Genomic DNA, 27,601 nt, shown 5'->3' on the forward strand with positions numbered 1-27,601 from the left:
AGCTAACGTAGCTCAAAAACACATGAAGAGAAGTGTTAGAATAAAACAACATCAGCATTCGAATGGTATTGTGAACTCATTCCAATTTGACCTTTGACATAATCTGACATGAAATTCATATAAATTTAATTGATCTCATAGATGTGGCTGTTGTGGTTTGTGGTCATAGCAGCACCAACTGCTGCAGTTAATGTGGTGAATTCAGATGACTTTGACATAGTCCTTTTATGTTTTCCCATTTTAAATGCCTATTGCCTGCCGTGCACAGTTAAACTGATGCCACCGGGGTGGCGGTGCCACCGGCTTGGGCCCGTCATCGCTGCTCGCAGCTTTAATTATTATTATTTTATCGACTTCTCGGGCACTTTTGGGGCCCTTACCATGCTCAAAAACTCTTGAAACTTTGCACACACATCGGAATGCGCGGCCATCAGAGCCGGGCTGAAGCTGGTACCCGGGCGTGGCAGGGGGGCTCGACAGCGCCCCCTAAAGTGGGGTCTGAAAACTTGGTCTATATATCAAACACACTTGCACGTACATGTATGAAACTCGGTACACATATAGACCTCATCGGGCCAAACAACTTTCGTGCTCTAAGTTACGTGTCAGCCCAACAGGAAGTGAGCTAATATGGGTTGTTCTGAAAACACATGCTCTGGAATTTAATATACTCCTCCGAGGCCATTGTTTCAATCAGTGCCAAACTCGGTCAGCATGAAGTCAAGACACAGAGGATGCTAAATTGCGAACGGATTTTTGATATCTTAAACGGTTTGGCCGTGGCGAAGCAACGAATTTATGGCGAGAAAAGGTAAACAGGAAGTGTGTAATAACTTGTGCAAACATTGACTGATTTGGATGAAACTTCAGCTGTGTGTTCGTTGTAAGAGGCCGATCACATGGATATGACTTTTGTGAGTCAAAGTTATAGCGCCACCAACTGGCAGCAGGAAGTGTGTCACTTTCAAAAATGCTTTGAATCACCATCTTATTTTCACACGATTGACTTCAAACTTCATCAGTATAATGTGAAAACATGACAGATAGAGACATATGAATGAATTCCTGATATTTCAAATAATGCTGCCATGGCAACATGTCAAAGTTTAATAATGTTTTTGGCTGTTTGTGTGCCCTCCCCTCTATCACCAAAAGGGGGCAGTGTTGTATTATTTTTGAAACTCCCTTTCTCTCTCTCTCTCTCTCTCTCTGTGCTTGCTTATGTGATTTATGAGGACACAAATGTGTATGATGACATGGGTATTGGTATTACAACGTAGTGGTTAATGTGGACATGAACTATGACACTATATCACTACAGGACTCATTTTCTAAATGACATTTGAGTTACAATTCTTATCACCTGACAGCCGTGATTTCATGTACTCATTCAGACAGAACTCTTTTTTTAAAACAGAGGAGTGTGAGTGTGTTTTCTATACATGTGCTTTACAGAAGGTCATGTGCTGTGTTTGCAAAGATCACTTTTGACACATTTGTCTTTAAATTCATTATTTACTGACATAGTTCAAATTAATTTTTTAAAAAAATTCACATTATTTTCTACAAGTGTCTGTTTATAAGTGTCTTTTTTTCACAGAAAGTTTTTGTTTGAACGTGAATATTTGTATAATTCAGGGTCTGAGTTTTTACGTTCTCCTCGTAGGTGATTTTATTCAATCTCCACCAAACTCGGTCAACGTGAAACGGAAGCTTAACGCATTAAAAATATTTAACGCAAATAACACAGCGTCCGTTTTTATATCCATTTTTGCTTAGCGTTACATGATCACGCTCCTATTCATGTACATGCTTCCAAGCGCGACAAGACACAAGAGAGCGCGCTGTATGCCAGTGTCCTGTCTGTGTGTGTGTTAGTGTCCTGTCTGTGTGTGTGTGTGTGTGTGTGTGTGTGTGTCCTGTCTGTGTGTATGTGTATGTGTGTGTGTCAGTGTCCTGTCTGTGGATGCGTCTCATGTCAGCTATTCAAGGGACACTGACACACACACACACACACACACACACACACACACACACACACTCGATGCATAGATAGACTTGCGTCAGTTTCCTGCTCACATCGAGTTCTCTTTTGCCTAGGGTTGCCAACTCTCACGCATTTGGCGTGACACTCACGCTTTCAGGCTCTGTCTCACGCTCTCACGCTGCCCAACTTAATCTCACGCCAAATTGCCAAACCTGCTTTTGATATTAAACAATGTCTAAGCTTTTACATTTTTTAAAGTTTTAATGCGAAATTCAAACAATAAATAGCGTTTTGGCGCTAATATGGCATAACAGTTAAAGCCAGAGTGTTGAAAAACCATACGGAGTTGCGACATGCTCTATCATCTCCCGGCGGCGCGCGCAGTCGTGCTTCACAGAAATCTCAATACTTCTAGCGCTGTGTCAATACATTTGAATGGCTTGATACACAACAGCTCCACTTTACAGGGGTTTGCAGCAAGTTTTGGTAAACAGTACAGCATAGTGTGCATTGATTATTACATCAACCATACAGGATCGTTTTATAATGGAGAGTAATGCAACAATGTTAACATTAATGTTAATGTTTTTTATTGTACTTAGCCTTCAGGTATTCCATACTAATTGGTCATACTCATACTAATTGATGGTCAAATGTGACCATACACCTTAACTATTTTTCAATTAAATAAATGTTCTATATTTTAGTTCAATAATATTTATTGAATTTTTTGAGGAGATCTTTTGGTACTAAATACTAGTTGTGCAATATTTATTGTCAATAATGACCACTTAAAATATTTTTCTTCTAATATTTGTATTATTTATATTACAATTAGTATAGTAATAAGGTTAAATTAGAGAATTATTTTTCAAAGAGGCAAATTAGAGTCATTTTGTGGAGTCAGCCTGTCATTAATGTTCATCAAAGAACAACGGGAACAGAGAAAATTGTAGCTTTAATGATGATTCATCTATATTTCATTTATTATTTATACAGTTAAGGAAGGTTTGATAACTATTACATTTCTGTATAACAAGGAAGGCCATGGGTAAATATAACATTTATTATTTTCATTTATTATTTATTTATTCCATTTATTATCATTTATTATTACTATACTCTCCTTGAAGTTTACTTCCCGCTACTTTTTCCCTCTTCCTCCCAACCGCGCGGCTGCAACTGTCTTCTTCTTCTTCGATAGTAGCCTAAGCCAGTGTTTCCCAACCTTTTTTCAGTCATTTTATCATACGTCACGCTAGGGGTGTAACGGTACAGATTGCTCACGGTTCGGTTTGTATCACGGTTTAAGGTTCCCCGTTTCGGTACGGTTCAGTATTTGCTATGTTCAGGGAAAAAAGGACTACTGTCAAATAAAACAAAAGAAAATAATAAGAACAAATCATTTAAATACAAGCAGCAGCACAAATAAATACTATTGAGCAAAGATACTAATAAAATAAACTATGCTTTTCAGGTTTTTCAGGTACGTCTAACATTAGTTTTCAGGTACAGAAATTGATCAAATGTAAAATAACATTGCATATATGACTGTATAAATTAAAGATTAATCCTATTAAACTTACAAAAGTTATTCAATCAAGAGCAGTGAGTGATGCCCTTGTCTTTTGTTTGACATTAAACAGACAGCAGTAAAGGCTACTGCCCCTTTAAGACCTCGGATATGCGTCGTCTTTTCTGGACTGTATAAAGCTTACTTAAGCCATATACAGACTATGTCTGCTAGAATACTCATCAATATGTTGACATACTTTTTGCGTGAGTTTGTCCATTCAAGAGCAAGACTTGAAAGAGAACTCAATATTTGCGCGCTGAGAGACGTGTGCGCGCTCTCGGATGAGTGCACGGAAAATTTTCTCACAGTGCGCGCGACTTCTCATTCGCGTCTTCTGGCACTAAACCAGATAGTTGCGTGTTCTGAGTTAACACAATCAGAACGTAAAAATACGGGATATTTTACGGGAAAATACTAAAACGGGAAGACAGCGGGAAAAGAGCTAAAATACGTGAGAAACCCGGAAAAAACGGGAGGGTTGACAGCTATGGTGTGTGTGTGTGTGTGTGTGTGTGTGTGTGTGTGTGATATGTAGGCTTAGGGGTAGTGTAGAGGGATAGAATGTACAGTTTGTACAGTATACAAACCATTAAGTCTATGGAATGCCATCTGCCTGTCTTTCCCCTTCCCCCTCTCTATCTGTGTGTGTGTGTGGGGGGGGGGGGGGGTCTCTCTCACCCTGTGAGTTTGTGTGTGTGCCTTTCTCTCAGTCCTTCCCCTCCCCCTCACTCTCACTCTATCATTGTGTGTGTGTGTGTGTGTGTGTGTGTGTGTGTGTGTGTGTGTGTGTGACTTTCTCTCTTGATCATAATTTAACCCTTTCATATAGGCTATCACAAATAACTATCACTTGAAATAAAAACGTCATGTGATGTGTTTGCCAAGATCACGTATGATGCACATGTCTTTAAATTAATTATTTACTGATATAATATAAATGTATTAAAACATAAATTTCACATGATTTTATAAAAGTGGCTATTTATAATAAACTTCCATAAAATGTAGACACGCATCTTACTCTTACCTGACACTGATATTAAAATCATCTTTGCAGTTTCTGTGATTTGGCTCCATTTATACATTTTTTATTAAAAAAATTTTATTGGACCACCCATATTGAAATTAAAGCATGTTTTATGGTGCATAAGATTGGTGCACAAATGGTAGCTAAGGTAGCTCAAAAACACATGAAGAGAAGTGTTAGAATAAAACAACATCAGCATTCGAATGGTATTCTGAACTCATTCCAATTTGACCTTTGACATAATCTGACATGAAATTCATATAAATTTAATTGATCTCATAGATGTGGCTGTTGTGGTTTGTGGTCATAGCAGCACCAACTGCTGCAGTTAATGTGGTGAATTCAGATGACTTTGACATAGTCCTTTTATGTTTTCCCATTTTAAATGCCTATTGCCTGCCGTGCACAGTTAAACTGATGCCACCGGGGTGGCGGTGCCACCGGCTTGGGCCCGTCATCGCTGCTCGCAGCTTTAATTAGGGCCCAAGCCCTGAAAGGGCGCAGAGCCCTATTGTTCTTCCTCAGATTATTCTTTGTTTTTTTTTTTTTTTTTTTTTTTTTTTTTTTTTTGACTTCTCGGGTACTTTTGGGGCACTTAACATGCTCGAAAACTCTTGAAACTTCGCACGGGCGTCGGAATGCGCGGCCATCAGAGCCGGGCTGAAGCTGGTACCCGGGCGTGGCAGGGGGGCTCGACAGCGCCCCCTAAAGTGGGGTCTGAAAACTTGGTCCATATATCAAACACACTTGCACGTACATGTATGAAACTCGGTACACATATAGACCTCATTGGGCCAAACAACTTTCGTGCTCTAAGTTATGCGTCAGCCCTACAGGAAGTGAGCTATTATGGGTTGTTCGGAAAACGCATGCTCTGGAATTTAATATACTCCTCCGAGGCCATTGTTTCAATCAGTGCCAAACTTGGTCAGCATCAAGTGAACATATCCAGGATGCTAAATTGCGAGCGGATTTTTGATATCTCAAATGGTTTGGCCGTGGCGAAGCAACGAATTTATGGCGAGAAAAGGGAAACAGGAAGTGTGTTATAACGTCAGCAAACATTGACTGATTTGGATGAAACTTCAGCTGTGTGTTCGTTGTAAGAGGCCGATCACATGGATATGACTTTTGTGAGTCAAAGTTATAGCGCCACCAACTGGCAGCAGGAAGTGTGTCACTTTCAAAAATGCTTTGAATCACCATCTTATTTTCACCCCATTTACTTCAAACTTCATCAGTATAATGTGAAAACATGACAGATAGAGACGTATGAAATGGATTCCTGAAATTTCAAATACTGTTGCCATGGCAACGTGTCAAAGTTTAATAATCTTTTGGCTGTTTTGAGGCTCTTAGCATGCTTGAAATTGCTTGAAACTGCTTGAAACTCAACACACACATCAGAGATGTCAGTCAGTACACATGGACAAAGCCTCAGAAATGGGCGGGGATGAGGGCCTCTCTAGCGCCACCTTTTGACAAAAGTGGGGGGGTTAGTTTTATCTTCAGTCACCAAACTCGGTACATATATTGTTCTCTTCGAGCCGGACAACTTTCTAATTTACAGTCATTAGCTCCGACCAACAGGAAGTCAGATATTTTGGTTTTAAGGTGAATATTTGTGTAATTCAGGGTCTGAGTTTTTACGTTCTCCTCGTAGGCAATTTATTCAATCTCCACCAAACTCGGTCAACATGAAACAAAGATACGGAAGATGCTAAAATGCGAACGAATATTGGATATCTCAAACGGTGTTGCCATGGCAAGGGATTAAATAAGGACAAAAAAGGGGAACAGAAATTGTCTAATATCTTGTAAAATCATATTTTGATTCCAATTAAATTAAGATTGTATGTTTGGTAATTGAATTTAGATTAATTTAAAATTACTATAATATTTTTCAGAAGAATATATATATTTTTTATAAATATTTATTTGAATAGTCTAATGTGCCTGCATGTGTGTGCTGCCCTTCCCTCAATGAACACAAGATGGCAGCATTGTGTTAGTTTTGAAGCAGGATAAAAAAAACCTTGTTTCTCTCTCTCTCTCTCTCTCTCTCTCTCTCTCTCTCTCTCTCTCTCTCTCTCTCTCTCTGTCTATCTCTCTCTCTCTCTCTCTCTCTCTCTCTCTCTCTGTCTCTGTCTCTCTCTCTGTGTGTGTGTGTGTGTGTGTGTGTGTGTGTGTGTGTGTGTGTGTGTGTGTGTGTGTGTGTGTGTGTGTGTGTGTGTGTGTGTGTGTGTGTGTGTGTGTGTGTTTCTGAGGACATACATTTGTAGACATTTCATGTGTCCCCATACATATATTGTTCTCTTCGAGCCGGACAACTTTCTAATTTACAGTCATTAGCTCCGACCAACAGGAAGTCAGATATTTTGGTTTGAAGGTGAATTTTTGTGTAATTCAGGGTCTGAGTTTTTACGTTCTCCTCGTAGGCGATTTATTCAATCTCCACCAAACTCGGTCAACATGAAACAAAGATACGGAAGATGCTAAAATGTGAACGTGTGTGTGTGTGTGTGTGTGTGTGTGTGTGTGTGTGTGTGTGTGTGTGTGTGTGTGTGTGTGTGTGGTACTGCGCCCCTCATGAATATTCGCTCCCGTTTATCGTAATGTCAGATTTTGTCAGACCACTGTGTACAAGTGCGTTTATTCAGGATAGAAACAGCACCTGAGAAAACATCTGTGATTTGGACCTGTTTGCAGCAACTATTAAAAGAAAGGTAAGTTAATCTGCAGTTTAATCGCTTGTGGCTAAGTTTGGCTTGTTTGTGCGTGTTTTATAAGCTCTTTTCTGCTCGTTTTGCAGTAAGAAAGCAGCTAGCGCCTGATGCTAACGGCGCTAGCATAGTCATTCTGATCCCAGACTGTAAGGAGAGAATCAGAGATGCTTGTAAGATTTAATTTGTTTTAGATTCCAATATAATTGTAAATAACTTATTTTGAGCACATAAATCAGTCTAGCCATCGTAACAATGCATTGTCATGACTACAGTCTGTGAAGGGGATACAGTATCCTGACATGCTACTGTTAAATATTACTGCAGTTTAAAGTTAGCTTGGTTTAAAGTTATTATTATTATTATTATTATATTATTATTAAGAAACAAAGCGATCAAGATATGCTTTTATTCCTCCTGAATGTAATAAAATATACTCTGTACCAATAGAACTGTAAGTATTAATGTTTATTATGAAAACAATCTTGCTGAAGAATGTCAAATTAAATGCAATGCTCATAATTATTGGTGTTTTTCTCTATGACAGCAGACACATCAGATAATGGCTGAAATGAGAAAGCTCAAGCCACTGGAGGAGGCCGTAAAGTTTTCACTTCAGAGGAAAGAATGGTCTGATAGAGCTAAGTTTAAGTGAAAGAGCTACGGCTAACTTATCTTAAAATTTTCCACCCTGTTGATTCCGCCCTGTTAGATCTATAAACCTAACAGGGTGGACATTCTAATAGAATAAATCGTATTTAGTGTATATTTCAAATTCTATAAACACATATATGCATATATAAATATTATAAAACCATGTTATAGGTGCAGTGCCACACATTACTGATGGCAAATCATGCAGGACAGTGAGGGAAAACTCCTCCACTGTTATGGTCTTCCACCCTGTTAGGCGAGTCATTTTTAAATAATAATTTGACTGCAACGTTAAATGTTTTGCATACTTATGTTTTATTTTGGGAGGTGAGGATCATTAACAGCATATACAATATATGTTTTTGAACACATTTTTTTATTATTTACCATCCTGTTGGCAAAAATGGGTACAAAAAGTACCTGTTCTTAATAATCAAGACATTCTATTCATCAATAATAGTTTTGTTATTGTTTCAAGAATTTAAAAAAATACCATGATGGCATAAGGGACATATACTATCCAAGAAAAACTTGTTATTGTTTAACATTAACATTTTGTGATAACTATGTATATGTCCCTAAAAGGGTGGAACATCTTCACGGCCCGTGTCTGAACAATGAATCTACCCATAATTATTATTTTTTTAGTCCCTGAGCTTGACCAATATGTATTCCGACTAGTTAAACATGTCACCATTTTGGTAGAATGCTAAAAACATGAAAATCATGTACTTTTTTTTCAAACATTTATGAAGCCAAAATGTTACCGCATACCAGGAATGACCCAGCTATAGTTTCTAACTGTGTTGCTATTTGATTAGAAAAAAGAAAGACAAAAGTGAACATTGGCCTGCATGGTAGCCTAATGAGGTGCCATCAATGGTCTTCCTTTGTAAATAAACCCTTATTGTAACAAATGATATAGTTAAACAATTACAAGAACTATATGTTAGATCTAAGGCTGAGAACAAGTTAGAAAGAGCTTTAAAATACGGACCTTCTTGAATTATTGAATAAACAATCCCCCCATAACCACGCCCCCAACAAAGCCCCGCCCCCTCTGGTGAGTACCGGCACTTTATTTTTTCCACTTCAAGCACTGGCGTTGGTAATGGTACTCCTGGTTTACTGGGATGGGGTTCAATTCCCTACTGTGTCCTTGTTATTTTGTACCAACTACATAGAATGTAATAGTTTAATTACATTTAAACTAACTACAAATTATATATACAAGTGTTCCCACAAATAAAGTATAAATCATGTAAATTACTACATGTAATATATGGTATTCTGAACTCATTATGATTTGACCTTTGACATCATCTGACATGAAATTAATTTAAATGTAATTGATCTCATAGATGTGGTCCTATATGTGATCCTATGACATTACAATTCATCTATATTTAAATTACATCATGGGTGTGGCTTGTGGTGATAGTGGCACTAGTTGCTGCGGTAAATGTGGCATATTCGAGCGATTCTAAAATATTCTCCTGTTTAAATGCATATTGCCTGCCGTGCACAGTTAAGCTGATGCCACCGGCGTGGCGGTGCCACCGGCTTGGGCCCGTCATCGCTGCTCGCAGCTTTAATTAGGGCTCAAGCCTGAAAGGGCGCAGAGCCCTATTGTTCTTCCTCAGATTATTCTTTTTAGGGCTCAAGCCTGAAAGGGCGCAGAGCCCTATTGTTCTTCCTCAGATTATTCTTTGTTTTTTTTTTTTTTTTTTTTTTTTTTTTTTCGACTTCTCGGGTACTTTTGGGGCACTTAACATGCTCGAAAACTCTTGAAACTTCGCACAGGCGTCGGAATGCGCGGCCATCAGGGCCGGGCTGAAGCTGGTACCCGGGCGTGGCAGGGGGGCTCGACAGCGCCCCCTAAAGTGGGGTCTGAAAACTTGGTCCATATATCAAACACACTTGCACGTACATGTATGAAACTCGGTACACATATAGACCTCATCGGGCCGAACAACTTTCGTGCTCATAGTTATGCGTCAGCCCAACAGGAAGTGAGCTATTATGGGTTGTTCTGAAAACACATGCTCTGGAATTTAATATACTCCTCCGAGGCCATTGTTTCGATCATTGCCAAACTCGGTCAGCATCAAGAGAACATATCCAGGATGCTAAATTGCGAGCGGATTTTTGATATCTCAAATGGTTTGGCCGTGGCGAAGCAACGAATTTATGGCGAGAAAAGGGAAACAGGAAGTGTGTTATAACGTCAGCAAAAATTGACTGATTTGGATGAAACTTCAGCTGTGTGTTCGTTGTAAGAGGCCGATCACATGGATATGACTTTTGTGAGTCAAAGTTATAGCGCCACCAACTGGCAGCAGGAAGTGTGTCACTTTCAAAAATGCTTTGAATCACCATCTTATTTTCACCCCATTTACTTCAAACTTCATCAGTATAATGTGAAAACATGACAGATAGAGACGTATGAAATGGATTCCTGAAATTTCAAATACTGTTGCCATGGCAACGTGTCAAAGTTTAATAATCTTTTGGCTGTTTTGAGGCTCTTAGCATGCTTGAAATTGCTTGAAACTGCTTGAAACTCAATACACACATCAGAGATGTCAGTCAGTACACATTGGCAAAGCATCAGAAATGGGCGGGGATGAGGGGCTCTCTAGCGCCACCTTTTGACAAAAGTGGGGGGGTTAGTTTTATCTTCAGTCACCAAACTCGGTACATATATTGTTCTCTTCGAGCCGGACAACTTTCTAATTTACAGTCATTAGCTCCGACCAACAGGAAGTCAGATATTTTGGTTTTAAGGTGAATATTTGTGTAATTCAGGGTCTGAGTTTTTACGTTCTCCTCGTAGGCGATTTATTCAATCTCCACCAAACTCGGTCAACATGAAACAAAGATACGGAAGATGCTAAAATGCGAACGAATATTGGATATCTCAAACGGTGTTGCCATGGCGAGGGATTAAATAAGGACAAAAAAGGGGAACAGAAATTGTCTCATATCTTGTAAAATCATATTTTAATTTCAATTAAATTAAGATTGTATGTTTGGTAATTGAACTTAGATTAATTTAAAATGACTATACTATTTTTCAGATGAATATATTTATTTATTTAAAATATTTCTGTGAATAATATTTTCTGTGTCTGCTGCTCTCCCCTCAATGAACACAAGATGGCAGCATTGTATTAGTTTTGAAGCAGGACAAAAAAAAACTTGTTTCTCTCTCTCTCTCTTGTTTATGTGATTTATGAGGACACAAATTTGTATAATGACATGGGTATTACACTGGTATTACAACGTGTATGTGTGTGTGTTTAAAAACATACTAAAACAATGTTTTATTAAAATGTAACCAAATAGCTTTAAAATTATCATACTATTTTTCAGATCAATATATTTATTTTATTTAATATATTTCTTCTGAATATTTATTCTCTGTCTGCCCTCCCCTCACTAAAGGGTGGCAGTGTTGTGTTATTTTTTAAACTCTCTTTCTGTGTGTGTGTGTGTGTGTGTGTGTGTGTGTGTGTGTGTGTGTGTGTGTGTGTGTGTGTGTGTGTGTGTGTGTGTGTGTGTGTGCAGGCCCGTCGCGACAAGGCAGGCAAACCAAGCAATTGCTTGGGGCCTCGAGCTGGCCTGGGGCCCCAAGACAGCGACAGGTTAAGAATAAAATGAAACGACAAACTGTGTGAGCGCCCCATTGATAGTCAATGCAGTAAAGTGCAATGACACTGTTATCGGGATCCCCCTTAAGGGGCCCCTCTCAGAAGTCGCTGACAGCAGCCAGCCAACCACGCGATCTCTGCTGCGGCAAAATACAAAATCTTCGGATTTTAAGCGGAATTTTATGCTTCAGGAAGCCAGAAAAGAAAATAGAGAAAGGAAGAGGAGGATAAAAAAAAACAAGATAGTGGTATGTGATAAATTACACTGGATAAAATAGCTCTACTTGTCTTGTACAAAAAAAGTGTAAGTTTGCAGCAGGTAGGCTAGCAAAAATATGTTTATGTTAGCTATAGTTACCTGCCTGACGGCAAATGCTGCTTGTAACGAACAGTTAGTGCAACTTTTTTTTTCGAAAAGACGGAATGACATGAGATTGCTAAAGCTTTGTAATAGGTTTTGATGAAAGTGGCATAGCATGCTCTACTAACTATTATTTATGCTATGCATAAATAACCTGGAATAGTTAATATAGCATGCTATATTAACAATTATTATAAACATTATTTAACCAGAAAGAGGCAGAGGAACATGATTTTTTTCATAGCTTATCTTAATGTGCTAGTGTCGGGATATATACGGTAGTGACAGTTTATGCAAATATGACATTATTTTTATGAGTTACCAATAGATCTTGAACAATTACTTTATTCTGTGGCAATTTTTACACTGTTACATTTTGAAGTACAGTATCAGGACAACCCACATGTTTGACTGGTACTGTTTACATGTTTTACTGGTACTGCCCACGTTTTACTGGTACTGTTTATTAACTATTTAACAAGGTATTATAGTCATCGGTTGCAACTTTATAATAACCATCCAGATAATGTTTATAGACAGTTTACAAAACAACTAGTAACCCTTAAGTATTCCCAAAGTGTTAGGAATATCTGGTCCGTCTATCTATGTAAAAGTAATGTTTATAGATGTTTAAAAAATGGTTACTTAAAGGTTTAAAAAAAATTTAATGATACAGTGGTGTTTTTTGCAAATGTTTTCAAATTTTATGCACAGTATATGCAACAACAGTATTTGCACTGTAAACCTTTTTATTAATATAAAGTGTAGGTGAACTTAAACTGTATGGCTATGCTGCGGTATGCTGTGTGTGTGTGTGTGTGTGTGTGTGTGTGTGTGTGTGTGTGTGTGTGTGTGTGTGTGTGTCAGTGTCCTATCTGTGTGGATGCGTCTCATGTCAGCTAATCAAGGGACACTGACACACACACACACACACACACACTCGACGCATAGATAGACTCGCGTCAGTTTCCTGCTCACATCGAGTTCTCTTTTGCTCTTGAACAAACAATAACACAGAGGATTGTGAGTATTCTCATATTCGAGTCTTAAATTAGTTAAATAACGTCTTAAATGAACTTTAAAGAGTTGTGAGGAAATGAGATGCGCGGGACCGCGCGTGAGATCCGCGGTTGTTCTTAAAGTGACAGGAGCACTGATGATGCCTGTCATTAATGTGCATCAAAGAACAACGGGAACAGAGAAAATTGTAGCTTTAATGATGATTCATCTATATTTCATTTATTATTTATGCAGTTAAGGAAGGTTTGATAACTATTACATTTCTGTATAACAGGGAAGGCCATGGGTAAATATAACATTTATTATTTTGGTGATTTAGGTAAAATGGTTTAAAAAAAACACAGCAGAACCACAGCGCATCTGATATGACTGGCATAACGCTGGCGAAGTTAGGGACCGTCTGCAAAGTTACATACAACATTGAAACGTGTATAACGTTACCAAACTTCACTAGCATTTAAAGAGAATGACAGTCATAAAACTGACTGTAAAGTGTTCATCTAGGTGTCAGGTATGATGCACACATTTTGATATTTAATAAAATAAACTGTCAAATCATATGGAAATATGGATATGCATTATTTCACTTGGATACTGTTTGGGCTCTAACACAAAATATGCTTGATTTAAATGCATCATAGCTGAACACTGATGAGAATATTTATTGAGAATATATTTACAGAGATAATATTAGAGATTATATTTACGACAAATTATTATTATTTATGCGTTATGCGTTGCTATTGACGACGGCCATTAAGTAAAGAAATCCCACAGAATCTAGCTTAAAAAAGTGCTTAGAGCTGCTTTAGTTATTTGTTGTTTGTTTAATTTCAAATATAAAACTTGTTGAAATGTTTTAAGTGTGTGCATCTGTTCTTTTTGAACACTTTCATCTTGTTTGAACAAAACCGTGATAATATTGATAACCGTGATAATTTGGGTCACTATAATCGTGATGTTAAATTTCCATACCGTTTCATCCCTACTTTAGTGTGAATAGGTAAAAAAGAACTACAAACACCTTGAATTAAATACTGGCCTTCTGGACTTACAAAATTTTGAGCAGGAAAAGATAACTTTTATTTATTTTATCCTATGATATTAAAATTAATCTAGATTTAAATTACATCATGGGTGTGGCTTGTGGTGATAGTGGCACCAGTTGCTGCGGTAAATGTGGCATATTCGAGCGATTCTAAAATATTCTCCTGTTTAAATGCATATTGCCTGCCGTGCACAGTTAAGCTGATGCCACCGGCGTGGCGGTGCCACCGGCTTGGGCCCGTCATCGCTGCTCGCAGCTTTAATTCTTTTTATTTTTTATTTTTTTATTTATTTTTTCGACTTCTCGGGTACTTTTGGGGAACTTAACATGCTCGAAAACTCTTGAAACTTTGCACACACGTCGGAATGCGCGGCCATCAGAGCCGGGCTGAAGCTGGTACCTGGGCGTGGCAGGGGGACTCGACAGCGCCCCCTAGAACGCGTTCAGAAACTTGGTCCATATATCAAACACACTTGCACGTACATGTATGAAACTCTGTACACATATAGACCTTATCGGGCCGAACAACTTTCGTGCTCATAGTTATGCGTCAGCCCAACAGGAAGTGAGCTATTATGGGTTGTTCGGAAAACCCATGCTCTGGAATTTAATATACTCCTCCGAGGCCATTGTTTCGATCATTGCCAAACTCGGTCAGCATGAAGTGAACATATCCAGGATGCTAAATTGCGAGCGGATTTTTTATATGTCAAATGGTTTGGCTGTGGCGAAGCAACGAATTTATGGCGAGAAAAGGGAAACAGGAAGTGTGTTTTAACTTGTGCAAATATTGACTGATTGGGATGAAACTTCAGCTGTGTGTTTTTTGTAAGAGGCCGATCACATGGATATGACTTTTGTGAGTCAAAGTTATAGCGCCACCAACTGGCAGCAGGAAGTGTGTCACTTTCAAAAATGCTTTGAATCACCATCTTATTTTCACCTGATTTACTTCAAACTTCATCAGTATAATGTGAAAACATGACAGATAGAGACGTATGAAATGGATTCCTAAAATTTCAAATACTGTTGCCATGGCAACGTGTCAAAGTTTAATAATCTTTTGGCTGTTCTGAGGCTCTTAGCATGCTTGAAATTGCTTGAAACTGCTTGAAACTCAACACACACATCAGAGATGTCAGTCAGTACACATGGGCAAAGCCTCAGAAACGGGCGGGGATGAGGGGCTCTCTAGCGCCACCTTTTGACAAAAGTGAAGGGCTTCGTTTCATCTACAATCACCAAACTCAGTATATATATTGACCTCATCGAGCCGGACAACTTTCTAATTTACAGTCATTAGCTCCGACCAACAGGAAGTCAGATATTTTGGTTTGAAGGTGAATTTTTGGTTAAATCGGGGTCTGAGTTTTTACGTTCTCCTCGTAGGCGATTTATTCAATCTCCACCAAACTCGGTCAACATGAAACAAAGATACGGAAGATGCTAAAATGCGAACGAATATTGGATATCTCAAACGGTGTTGCCATGGCGAGGGATTAAATAAGGACAAAAAAGGGGAACAGAAATTGTCTAATATCTTGTAAAATCATATTTTGATTTCAATTAAATTAAGATTGTATGTTTGGTAATTGAATTTAGATTAATTTAAAATTACTATAATATTTTTCTGAAGAATATATATATTTTTTATAAATATTTATTTGAATAGTCTAATGTGCCTGCATGTGTGTGCTGCCCTTCCCTCAATGAACACAAGATGGCAGCATTGTATTAGTTTTGAAGCAGGATAAAAAAACCTTGTTTCTCTCTCTCTCTCTCTCTCTCTCTCTCTCTCTCTCTCTCTCTCTCTCTGTCTGTCTGTCTGTCTGTCTGTCTCTCTCTCTCTCTCTCTGTCTCTCTCTCTGTGTGTGTGTGTGTGTGTGTGTGTGTGTGTGTGTGTGTGTGTGTGTGTGTGTGTGTGTGTGTGTGTGTGTGTGTGTGTGTGTGTGTGTGTGTGTGTATGTGTGTGTGTCAGTGTCCTGTCTGTGTGGATGCGTCTCATGTCAGCTAATCAAGGGACACTGACACACACACACACACACACACACACACACACACTCGACGCATAGATAGACTCGCGTCAGTTTCCTGCTCACATCGAGTTCTCTTTTGCTCTTGAACAAACAATAACACAGAGGATTTTGAGTATTCTCATATTAGAGTCTTAAATTAGTTAAATAACGTCTTAAATGAACTTTAAAGAGTTGTGAGGAAATGAGATGCGCGGGACCGCGCGTGAGATCCGCGGTTGTTCTTAAAGTGACAGTAGCACTGATGATGCCTGTCATTAATGTTCATCAAAGAACAACGGGAATAGAGAAAATTGTAGCTTTAATGATGATTCATCTATATTTCATTTATTATTTATGCAGTTAAGGAAGGTTTGATAACTATTACATTTCTGTATAACAGGGAAGGCCATGGGTAAATATAACATTTATTATTCTGGGATATAATCATGGTATATATAACATAATATATATATAACATATATAGGTGGAGGGGTGTTTATTACAACATAATCATGGTTTATAAAGACATTTCATGTGTCCCCGTAAATCAAAATAGCTTTAACAGCATATTAAACAATTTTTTAATAAAAATGTAAAAAGTACAGCCGTACAGACCAAAAGCACAATTTGTACCAGGCTGTAAACATGTTTTATTCTGCTCTAAAGTTGGGCATTTTAACATGGGGCTCAATGAGATTCTGCTCCCTTCTGGATCCTGTCCCTAGCGGCCAGTCGATGAATTGCAGTTTGAGGCACTTCCGTATTGGCTTCAAGAGAAACTGCGGGAGGTTGCCTCATAAAATCGTGATTAAGACTTTTTAATACCTTTTAAGGGCCTTAATTTTCCAAAAATGGATTTATCAACTTTTAATACTTTTCAAGACCCCGCGGACACTCTGATATGCATATGAAGAGAAGTCTTAGAATAATACAACATCAGCATTTGAATGGTATTGTGAACTCATTCCAATTTGACCTTTGACATCATCTGACATGAAATTAATTTAAATTGATTTGATCTCATAGATGTGGCTGTTGTGGTCATAGCAGCACCAACTGCTGCAGTTAATGTGGTGAATTCAGGTTACTTTGACATAGTCCTTTTATGTTTTCCCATTTTAAATGCCTATTGCCTGCTGTGCACAGTTAAGCTGATGCCACCGGCGTGGCGGTGCCACCGGCTTGAGCCCGTCATCGCTGCTCGCAGCTTTAATATTATTAGGGCCCAAGCCCTGAAAGGGCGCAGAGCCCTATTGTTCTTCCTCTGTTTCTTATTATTATTATTTTATCGACTTCTCGGGCACTTTTGGGGCCCTTACCATGCTCAAAAACTCTTGAAACTTTGCACACACATCGGAATGCGCGGCCATCAGAGCCGGGCTGAAGCTGGTACCCGGGCGTGGCAGGGGGGCTCGACAGCGCCCCCTAAAGTGGTGTCTGAAAACTTGGTCTATATATCAAACACACTTGCACGTACATGTATGAAACTCGGTACACATATAGACCTCATCGGGCCAAACAACTTTCGTGCTCTAAGTTACGTGTCAGCCCAACAGGAAGTGAGCTAATATGGGTTGTTCTGAAAACACATGCTCTGGAATTTAATATACTCCTCCGAGGCCATTGTTTCAATCAGTGCCAAACTCGGTCAGCATGAAGTCAAGACACAGAGGATGCTAAATTGCGAACGGATTTTTGATATCTTAAACGGTTTGGCCGTGGCGAAGCAACGAATTTATGGCGAGAAAAGGTAAACAGGAAGTGTGTAATAACTTGTGCAAACATTGACTGATTTGGATGAAACTTCAGCTGTGTGTTCGTTGTAAGAGGCCGATCACATGGATATGACTTTTGTGAGTCAAAGTTATAGCGCCACCAACTGGCAGCAGGAAGTGTGTCACTTTCAAAAATGCTTTGAATCCCCATCTTATTTGCACCCGATTGACTTCAAACTTCATCAGTATAATGTGAAAACATGACAGATAGAGACATATGAATGAATTCCTGATATTTCAAATAATGCTGCCATGGCAACATGTCAAAGTTTAATAATGTTTTTGGCTGTTTGTGTGCCCTCCCCTCTATCACCAAAAGGTGGCAGTGTTGTATTATTTTTGAAACTCCCTTTCTCTCTCTCTCTCTCTGTGCTTGTTTTTGTGATTTATGAGGACACAAATGTGTATGAAGACATGGGTATTACACTGGTATTACAACGTAGTGGTTAATGTGGACATGAACTATGACACTATATCACTACAGGACTCATTTTCTAAATGACATTTGAGTTACAATTCTTATCACCTGACAGCCGTGATTTCATGTACTCATTCAGACAGAACTCTTTTTTTAAAACAGAGGAGTGTGAGTGTGTTTTCTATACATGTGCTTTACAGAAGGTCATGTGCTGTGTTTGCAAAGATCACTTTTGACACATTTGTCTTTAAATTCATTATTTACTGACATAGTTCAAATTTATTTTTTAAAAAAATTCACATTATTTTCTACAAGTGTCTGTTTATAAGTGTCTTTTTTTCACAGAAAGTTTTTGTTTGAATGTGAATATTTGTATAATTCAGGGTCTGAGTTTTCACGTTCTCCTTGTAGGTGATTTATTCAATCTCCACTAAACTCGGTCAACGTGAAACGGAAGCTTAACGCATTAAAAATATTTAACGCAAATAACACAGCGTCCGTTTTTATATCCATTTTTGCTTAGCGTTACATGATCACCACGCTCCTATTCATGTAAATGCTTCCAAGCGCGACAAGACACAAGAGAGCGCGCTGTATGCCAGTGTCCTGTCTGTGTGTGTGTGTGTGTGTGTGTGTGTGTGTGTGTGTGTGTGTCAGTGTCCTGTGTGTGTGTGTGTGTGTGTGTGTGTGTGTGTGTGTGTGTGTGTGTGTGTGTGTGTGTATGTGCGTGTGTCAGTGTCCTGTCTGTGTGGATGCGTCTCATGTCAGCCAATCAAGGGACACTGACACACACACACACACACACACACACACACACTCGACGCATAGATAGACTCGCGTCAGTTTCCTGCTCACATCGAGTTCTCTTTTGCTCTTGAACAAACAATAACACAGAGGATTTTGAGTATTCTCATATTAGAGTCTTAAATTAGTTAAATAACGTCTTAAATGAACTTTAAAGAGTTGTGAGGAAATGAGATGCGCGGGACCGCGCGTGAGATCCGTGGTTGTTCTTAAAGTGACAGGAGCACTGATGATGCCTGTCATTAATGTTCATCAAAGAACAACGGGAACAGAGAAAATTGTAGCTTTAATGATGATTCATCTATATTTCATTTATTATTTATGCAGTTGAGGAAGGTTTGATAACTATTACATTTCTGTATAACAGGGAAGGCCATGGGTAAATATAACATTTATTATTTTGGGTTTATGTAAAGATTTTTTTAAAGCTACACTGTGTAACTTTTTTAGTCTATTCTTAGCTAAAAACACTTAGTTCTTTCAAAAATATATGTGCTCATTAATGTATATTTACTTCTTTCAAGTAATAAAGTATTCTCGTAAGTTTATAATATGCCATTGAAAATACATAAGGTAATGGGATCTAACGGTGGTCGCTATGTTGCCCCTCCATCTTGAAAGTACATTAGCCAAAGAGGGACATACCCGTAAATTCAAGCTTCGCCTTTCGCGTTTTAACCGGTTTTAACACTGTGCGCGTCAACTTGTTCAGACTTGTCTGGTGCATGCGCAGAGAGTTTTCATCTCAGCAGCTCCAGTAACAGAGTTATACGGAGTTTTCCTGGCTTGTTTATTCCTCAAAAGTCTGTTTTTCCTTGTGTGGTATTTCTGTGCGTTAATAACTCCGTAAGTAATAATAGTTATTGTCATTGTAGATGTGTTTCAGAGTGTGTCATCGAGTAATTCAGTTGATGTCACCTCAGAAGTATTTTTGTGTCAACATACAATAGCTTAATGCTCACCTATTTGAATAATCATTCAGTTATTAACAATGTTTATTCGTTTATAGAAAATATTTGCTTGTAATGTATGTTGATGGAAAAATGTATCATGTCTGATCGGCATATTAACACTTGTTATATAGAGCTAAACCTGCGCACACACTTTTGTAACCGGACACCGCTTGTTAGCAGCGGCAGCTCCGCTCCTTTTAATGCAGCTGCATTTAGCGCCTATATGTGGTACAATAAGCTCTGGTTTACGGTTACATTATACAAATGTAACTTATAAGTATAGTTATACAGTTCTTAACTGTGTATATTCTGTCATGTCATTATCATGTATATTTAGTGTAGTGTAGGGGGATAGCATGTACAGTTTGTGCAGTATAAAAACCATTAAGTCTATGCAATGTCCTCTGCCTTTCCTTCCCCTCCCCCCCTCACTCTCACTTTCTCACTGTGTGTGTGTGTGTGTGTGTGTGTGTGTGTGTGTGTGTGTGTGTGTGTGTGTGTGTGTGTGTGTGTGTGTGTGTGTGTGTGTGTGTGTGTGGCCACCAACTGGCAGCAGGAAGTGTGTAACTTTCAAAAATGTTAAATCACTGTCATGTTTTCCCCCGATTTACTTCAAACTTCATCAGTATAATGACAAAACATGGCAGATATAGACATACGAATGGATTCCTGATATTTTAAATACTTTCTACTTTACAGTCATTAGCTCTGACCAACAGGAAGTCAGATATTTTTGTTTGAACGTGAATATATGTATAATTCCTCTTAGAATGCTTGAAATTACTTGAAACTCAACACACACATCAGAGATGTCCGTCAGTGGAAATGGGCAAAGCCTCAGAAATGGGTGTGCTGGAGGGGTGTTTATTACAACATAATCATGGTTTATGAAGACATTTCATGTGTCCCCGTAAATCAAAATAGCTTTAACAGCATACTAAACAATTTTTTAATAAAAATGTAAAAATGCAGAATGTTTTCTGTGATGGTAGGTTTAGGGGTAGTGTGTGTGTGTGTGTGTGTGTGTGTGCGATATGTAGGCTTAGGGGTAGTGTAGGGGGATAGAATGTACAGTTTGTACAGTATACAAACCATTAAGTCTATGGAATGCCATCTGCCTGTCTTTCCCCTTCCCCCTCTCTATCTCTGTGTGTGTGTGTGTGTGTGTGTGTGTGGGGGGGGGGGGGGTCTCTCTCTCACCCTGTGAGTTTGTGTGTGTGCCTTTCTCTCAGTCCTTCCCCTCCCCCTCACTCTCACTCTATCATTGTGTGTGTGTGTGTGTGGGCATGTTTTTGTGAAATATCAGGACACAAATGTGTATAATGACATAGGTATTACAAAAAGAGGGTGAAATATGAGGACGTTCCCCATGTCCTCACTTTTCAAAATGCTTATAAATCATACAGAACAAGGTTTTTTTCACAGAAAGTGAACTGCACAGTCTCCTGTGAGGGTTAGGTTTAGGGACAGGGGCAGTGTGTGTGTGTGTGTGTGTGTGTGTGTGTGTGTGTGTGTGTGTGTGATGGGTAGGTTTAGGGGCAGTGTAAGGGGATAGAAAATACGGTTTGTACGGTATAAAAACCATTACGCCTATGGAATGTCCTCACATTTCACAAAAACAAACGTGTGTGTGTGTGTGTGTGTGTGTGTGTGTGTGTGTGTGTGTGTGTGTGTGTGTGTGTGTGTGTGTGTGTGTGTGACTTTCTCTCTTGATGATCATAATTTAACCCTTTCATATAGGCTATCACAAATAACTATCACTTGAAATAAAAACGTCATGTGATGTGTTTGCCAAGATCACGTATCATGCACATATCTTTAAATTAATTATTTACTGATATAATATAAATGTATTAAAACATAAATTTCACATGATTTTATAAAAGTGGCTATTTATAATAAACTTCCAATAAATGTAGACACGCATCTTACTCTTACCTGACACTGATATTAAAATCATCTTTGCAGTTTCTGTGATTTGGCTCCATTTATACATTTTTTATTAAAAAAAATTTATTGGACCACCCATATTGAAATGAAAGCATGTTTTATGGTCATAAGATTGGTGCACAAACGGTAGCTAAGGTAGCTCAAAAACACATGAAGAGAAGTGTTAGAATAAAACAACATCAGCATTCGAATGGTATTCTGAACTCATTCCAATTTGACCTTTGACATAATCTGACATGAAATTCATATAAATTTAATTGATCTCATAGATGTGGCTGTTGTGGTTTGTGGTCATAGCAGCACCAACAGCTGCAGTTAATGTGGTGAATTCAGATGACTTTGACATAGTCCTTTTATGTTTTCCCATTTTAAATGCCTATTGCCTGCCGTGCACAGTTAAACTGATGCCACCGGGGTGGCGGTGCCACCGGCTTGGGCCCGTCATCGCTGCTCGCAGCTTTAATTATTATTATTATTATTTTATCGACTTCTCGGGCACTTTTGGGCCCCTTACCATGCTCAAAAACTCTTGAAACTTTGCACACACATCGGAATGTGCGGCCATCAGAGCCGGGCTGAAGCTGGTACCCGGGCGTGGCAGGGGGGCTCGACAGCGCCCCCTAAAGTGGGGTCTGAAAACTTGGTCCATATATCAAACACACTTGCACGTACATGTATGAAACTCGGTACACATATAGACCTCATTGGGCCAAACAACTTTCGTGCTCTAAGTTACGTGTCAGCCCAACAGGAAGTGAGCTATTTTGGGTTGTTCAGAAAACGCATGCTCTGGAATTTAATATACTCCTCCAAGGCCATTGTTTCGATCGGCACCAAACTCGGTCAGCATGAAGTCAAGACATAGAGGATGCTAAATTGCGAGCGGTTTTTGATATCTCAAATGGTTTGGCCGTGGCGAAGCAACGAATTTATGGCGAGAAAAGGGAAACAGGAAGTGTGTTATAACTTGTGCAAACATTGAATGATTTGGATGAAACTTCAGCTGTGTGTTTGTTGTAGGAAGCCGATCACATGGATATGACTTTTGTGAGTCAAAGTTAAAGCGCCACCAACTGGCAGCAGGAAGTGTGTCACTTTCAAAAATGCTTTGAATCACCATCTTATTTTCACCCGGTTTACTTCAAACTTCATCAGTATAATGTGAAAACATGGCAGATAGAGACGTATGAAATGGATTCCTGAAATTTTAAATACTGTTGGCATGGCAACGTGTCAAAGTTTAATAATCTTTTGGCTGTTTTGAGGCTCTTAGCATGCTTGAAATTGCTTGAAATTGCTTGAAACTCAACACACACATCAGAGATGTCAGTCAGTACACATGGGTAAAGCCTCAGAAACGGGCGGGGATGAGGGGCTCTATAGCGACGCCTTTTGACGAAAGTGGGGGGGTTCGTTTTATCTTCAGTCACCAAACTCAGTACATAAATTGTTCTCAATGAGCCGGACAACTTTCTAATTTACAATCATTAGCTCCGACCAACAGGAAGTCAGATATTTTGGTTTTAACGTGAGTTTTGGGTTAAATCGGTCTCTGAGTTTTTACGTTCTCCTCGTAGGCGATTTATTCAATCTCCACCAAACTCGGTCAACATGAAAGAAAGATACTGAAGATGCTAAAATGTGAACGGATATTGGATATCTCAAACGGTGTTGCCATGGCGAGGGATTAAATAAGGACAAAAAAGGGGAACAGAAATTCTCTCATATCTTGTAAAATCATATTTTGATTTCAATTAAATTAAGATTGTATGTTCAGTAATTGAACTTGGATTTATTTAAAATGACTGTACTATTTTTCAGATCAATATATTTATTTATTTAAAATATTTCTTTGAATAATCTATTCTGTGTCTGTGTGTGCTGCCCTCCCCTCAATGAACACAAGATGGCAGCATTGTATTAGTTTTGAAGCAGGATAAAAAAAACTTGTTTCTCTCTCTCTCTCTCTCTTGTTTATGTGATTTATGAGGACACACATTTGTATAATGACATGGGTATTACACTGGTATTACAACGTGTATGTGTGTGTAATGACGAAGTAGAGGCAAGCGGATCCATCTGCAGAACTTTATTAACTCAGATAATGAAACAAGGAATCTCAGATATAAACCACAAAGGAAACACGTAGCAACATGCAGCGTGGCAAAACAACACTTCACAAAGAACAAAGAACAAGGCAGTCCAGATAAAGGGTGGATAATGATAAACAGGTGGATGTGAGGATAATGAATAGACAACCAGACAGGGCTGGGAACTAATGATAGCAGAGGGGAATGATGGGAATTGCAGTTCTAGAACTCCGGTGACAAGGAGCGTGTGAGACCGGAGGGAGGTTAAGACGCGCACTCAGTGACAGGTGTGCGCTCCGTGACAGAGCCCCCTCCCTGCGAGCGGCTCCGGAAGCGAGGACCTGGACGACGACGGGGTCTACCACGGGGTCTGGGAGCAGGAAGATCTGGGTGAGTGTGATGGTAAGTGGTAAGAACAGCAGGGTCCAGGATATCCTGAGATCTGACCCAGGAACGTTCCTCAGGACCGCAGCCCTCCCAGTCAATCAGATATTGTAGTACCCTGCCGCGGCGTCTGGAGTCCAGCATGTCTCGTATCCGGTACACCTCCTCGCCTCCGACTTCAATTGGGGGAGCCTGCACGGAACCGACCCCCTCTTGGACCTCCTCTCTCCTGGGAGCGGCAGCGGGTCTGAGAAGAGACATATGAAAAGTGGGTGAGATTTTATAATGTGCTGGGAGAGCCAGACGAAACGAGACCGGAGTGATCTGCCGAAGGATCTTGAAGGGCCCAATGAAGCGAGGGGAGGGTTTCTTGCTGGGGAGCTTTAAACGTAAATCACGGGAGGAAAGCCACACCCACTGTCCGGACCTGTACCTAGGACCCTCACGTCTCCTTTGATCTGCATGAAAACGAAAGCGGCGGATGGCACGTTGCAGATGGACATGAGCGGTATTCCAAGTGGCCTCACTGCGTTGCAACCACGTATCCACCGCAGGGAGGTCTGACGGCTCTCCAGCCCACGGGAAGAGAGGGGGTTGAAAACCTAGGACACATTGGAAAGGTGTTAGACCTGTGGCTGGCTTTACCAGGGAATTCTGGGCATACTCAGCCCAAACCAGGAATCGGCTCCAGTCCTGTTGGTTCTCATGACAGTATGTCTGCAGAAAGCGAATGAGGTCCTGGTTCAACCTTTCAACCTGACCGTTAGACTGTGGGTGGTATCCGGAGGTGAGGCTGACGTTGATATTGAGCTTGGAGCAGAGTCCACTCCAAACACGTGAGGTGAACTGAGGACCACGGTCGGAGACGATGTCCTCGGGGATGCCGAAAAGACGAAACACATGATTGAGAAGCTCCTCCGCAGTCTGCATGGCAGTAGGTAGACCCTTAAGGGGGATGAACAGACAGGACTTGGAGAAGCGATCCACGACTGACAGAACTGTGGTAAATCCCTGAGACTGAGGTAAATCCGTTACGAAATCCACAGCGATGTGCGACCACGGGCGTTGAGGAACTGGAAGTGGCTGTAAGAGACCGGCTGGTTTAAGGTGGGAAGATTTAACTGTGTTACAGATGGGACATTGATGGATAAATTTGATAACATCAGCCCGGAGTGTGGACCACCAGAAGCGGTTGGAGACTAACTGTACCATAGCCGAGATACCTGGATGTCCAGCGCTGGGAGTGCAGTGAACCCATTGAAGTACCCGCTCACGGAGCTCGAGTGGCACGAAAAGGCGATCCACAGGACACTCGGGCGGTACAGGAAGAGCTTGTTGAGCCTCAGTGACCTCCGAGATGATATCCCACTGCACAGGTGCCACGATCAGAGTGGGTGGTAAGATGGTTTCTGGTTGGCTGATTTCGTTGGAATCCTCGAACTGACGAGACAGGGCATCGGCCTTCCCGTTTTTGGACCCAGGTCTGTATGTGATCCTGAAATTGAAACGAGAGAAAAATAGTGACCATCGAGCCTGACGAGCATTCAAACGCTTGGCGGACCTGATGTATTCGAGGTTTCGGTGGTCCGTGAGGACGGTGAAAGGTTGACGTGCCCCCTCCAGCCAGTGCCTCCACTCCTCCAGAGCAGCCTTCATGGCTAGAAGTTCCCGGTCACCCACATCATAATTGCAAAAACATTCTCGCAGGATTACCGTGACGTTGGGACAGAATCACACCCACTCCAGTGTTCGAGGCGTCCACTTCCACGATGAACTCCCTCTCCGAGTCTGGATGATGGAGGATGGGTGCGGCAGTGAATCTCTCCTTCAGCTGATTAAACGCTGCAGTGCACTCAGGAGACCACCGGAAGCGCTTTCCCCCTCCTCGGAGAAGAGATGTGAGGGGAGACACAATGAGACTGAAGTTACGGATAAATCTACGATAAAAGTTTGCAAACCCCAGGAATCGCTGTAATTCTTTCACAGAAGAAGGTTGAGACCAGTCCACCACGGCTTTAACCTTGCTGTCGTCCATGAGAACCCCCTCAGCGCTGATGACATATCCCAGGAAGGTGATCCGAGTCTGATGAAACTCGCATTTCTGAGTTTTGGCGTATAGCTGATTCTCAATCAAGCGCTTGAGAACTGCACGCACGTCCCGTACATGATCGTCGAGGGTCTCTAAAAAAATCAGAATATCATCAATATAAACAATCACATTCTGATTCAGCATGTCACGGAAGACCTCATTAACGAAAGACTGGAATACAGAAGGACTATTAGACAGCCCGAACGGCGTAACTTGATATTCATAGTGGCCTGTGGTCGTAGAAAAGGCCGTCTTCCACTCGTCACCCCTCCGTATGCGAATGAGGTTATAGGCGTTCCTCAAATCTAGTTTGGTGAAGTAACGAGCTGAGCGAAGCATCTCCAGAGCTGCAGGGACTAAAGGCAGGGGATAACGATACTTCACAGTTACCTCATTGAGACCACGGAAATCGATGCAGGGCCGGAGACTCCCGTCCTTCTTTTTGACGAAGAAAAACCCTGCGGATGCCGGAGATGTGGAGGAGGTGATAAATCCCTTAGCAAGCTGTTCCTCGATATACACTCTCATAGCCTCTGTCTCCGGTCGTGAAAGTGGATACACACGGCCGTGCGGGGGAACGGCGCCAGGTAGAAATTCAATAGCGCAGTCGCTGGGCCGGTGCGGAGGTAAAAGTGAAGCCTCTCTCTCGCTGAATGCCTGGGCTAGGTCGTGATATACAGCAGGCACACCTTGCAGATTCACTCTCTCACGCGAACTGTGGCTAGATTCAGGACTATGGAGAGCAGGCAGACAGTGGTCATGACAGAAAGGGGACCATTCAGTGATTCTCCTGTCGCTCCAGGAAATTAGAGGGTTGTGTCTCTCCAGCCATGGCAATCCCAAAATCACTGGATGAAGGGGTGAGTTGATCGTGTACAACTGAATTCTCTCCGTGTGACGAGATCCGGAGTTGAGCGTGAGAGGCTGCGTGATGTATTGAACCTCCCCTGTCCCCAGGGGGCGTCCATCCAGAGCGGCCACTACCACATGAGACTCACAAGGAATGAGAGAGATATTTTTAGACAAGGCAAACTCCAAATCGATAAAATTACCAGCGGCACCAGAGTCAATTAA

This window comes from Gobio gobio (assembly GCF_949357685.1).
Source record: "Gobio gobio genome assembly, chromosome: 6".
In the NCBI taxonomy this organism is placed as follows: Eukaryota; Metazoa; Chordata; class Actinopteri; order Cypriniformes; family Gobionidae; genus Gobio; species Gobio gobio.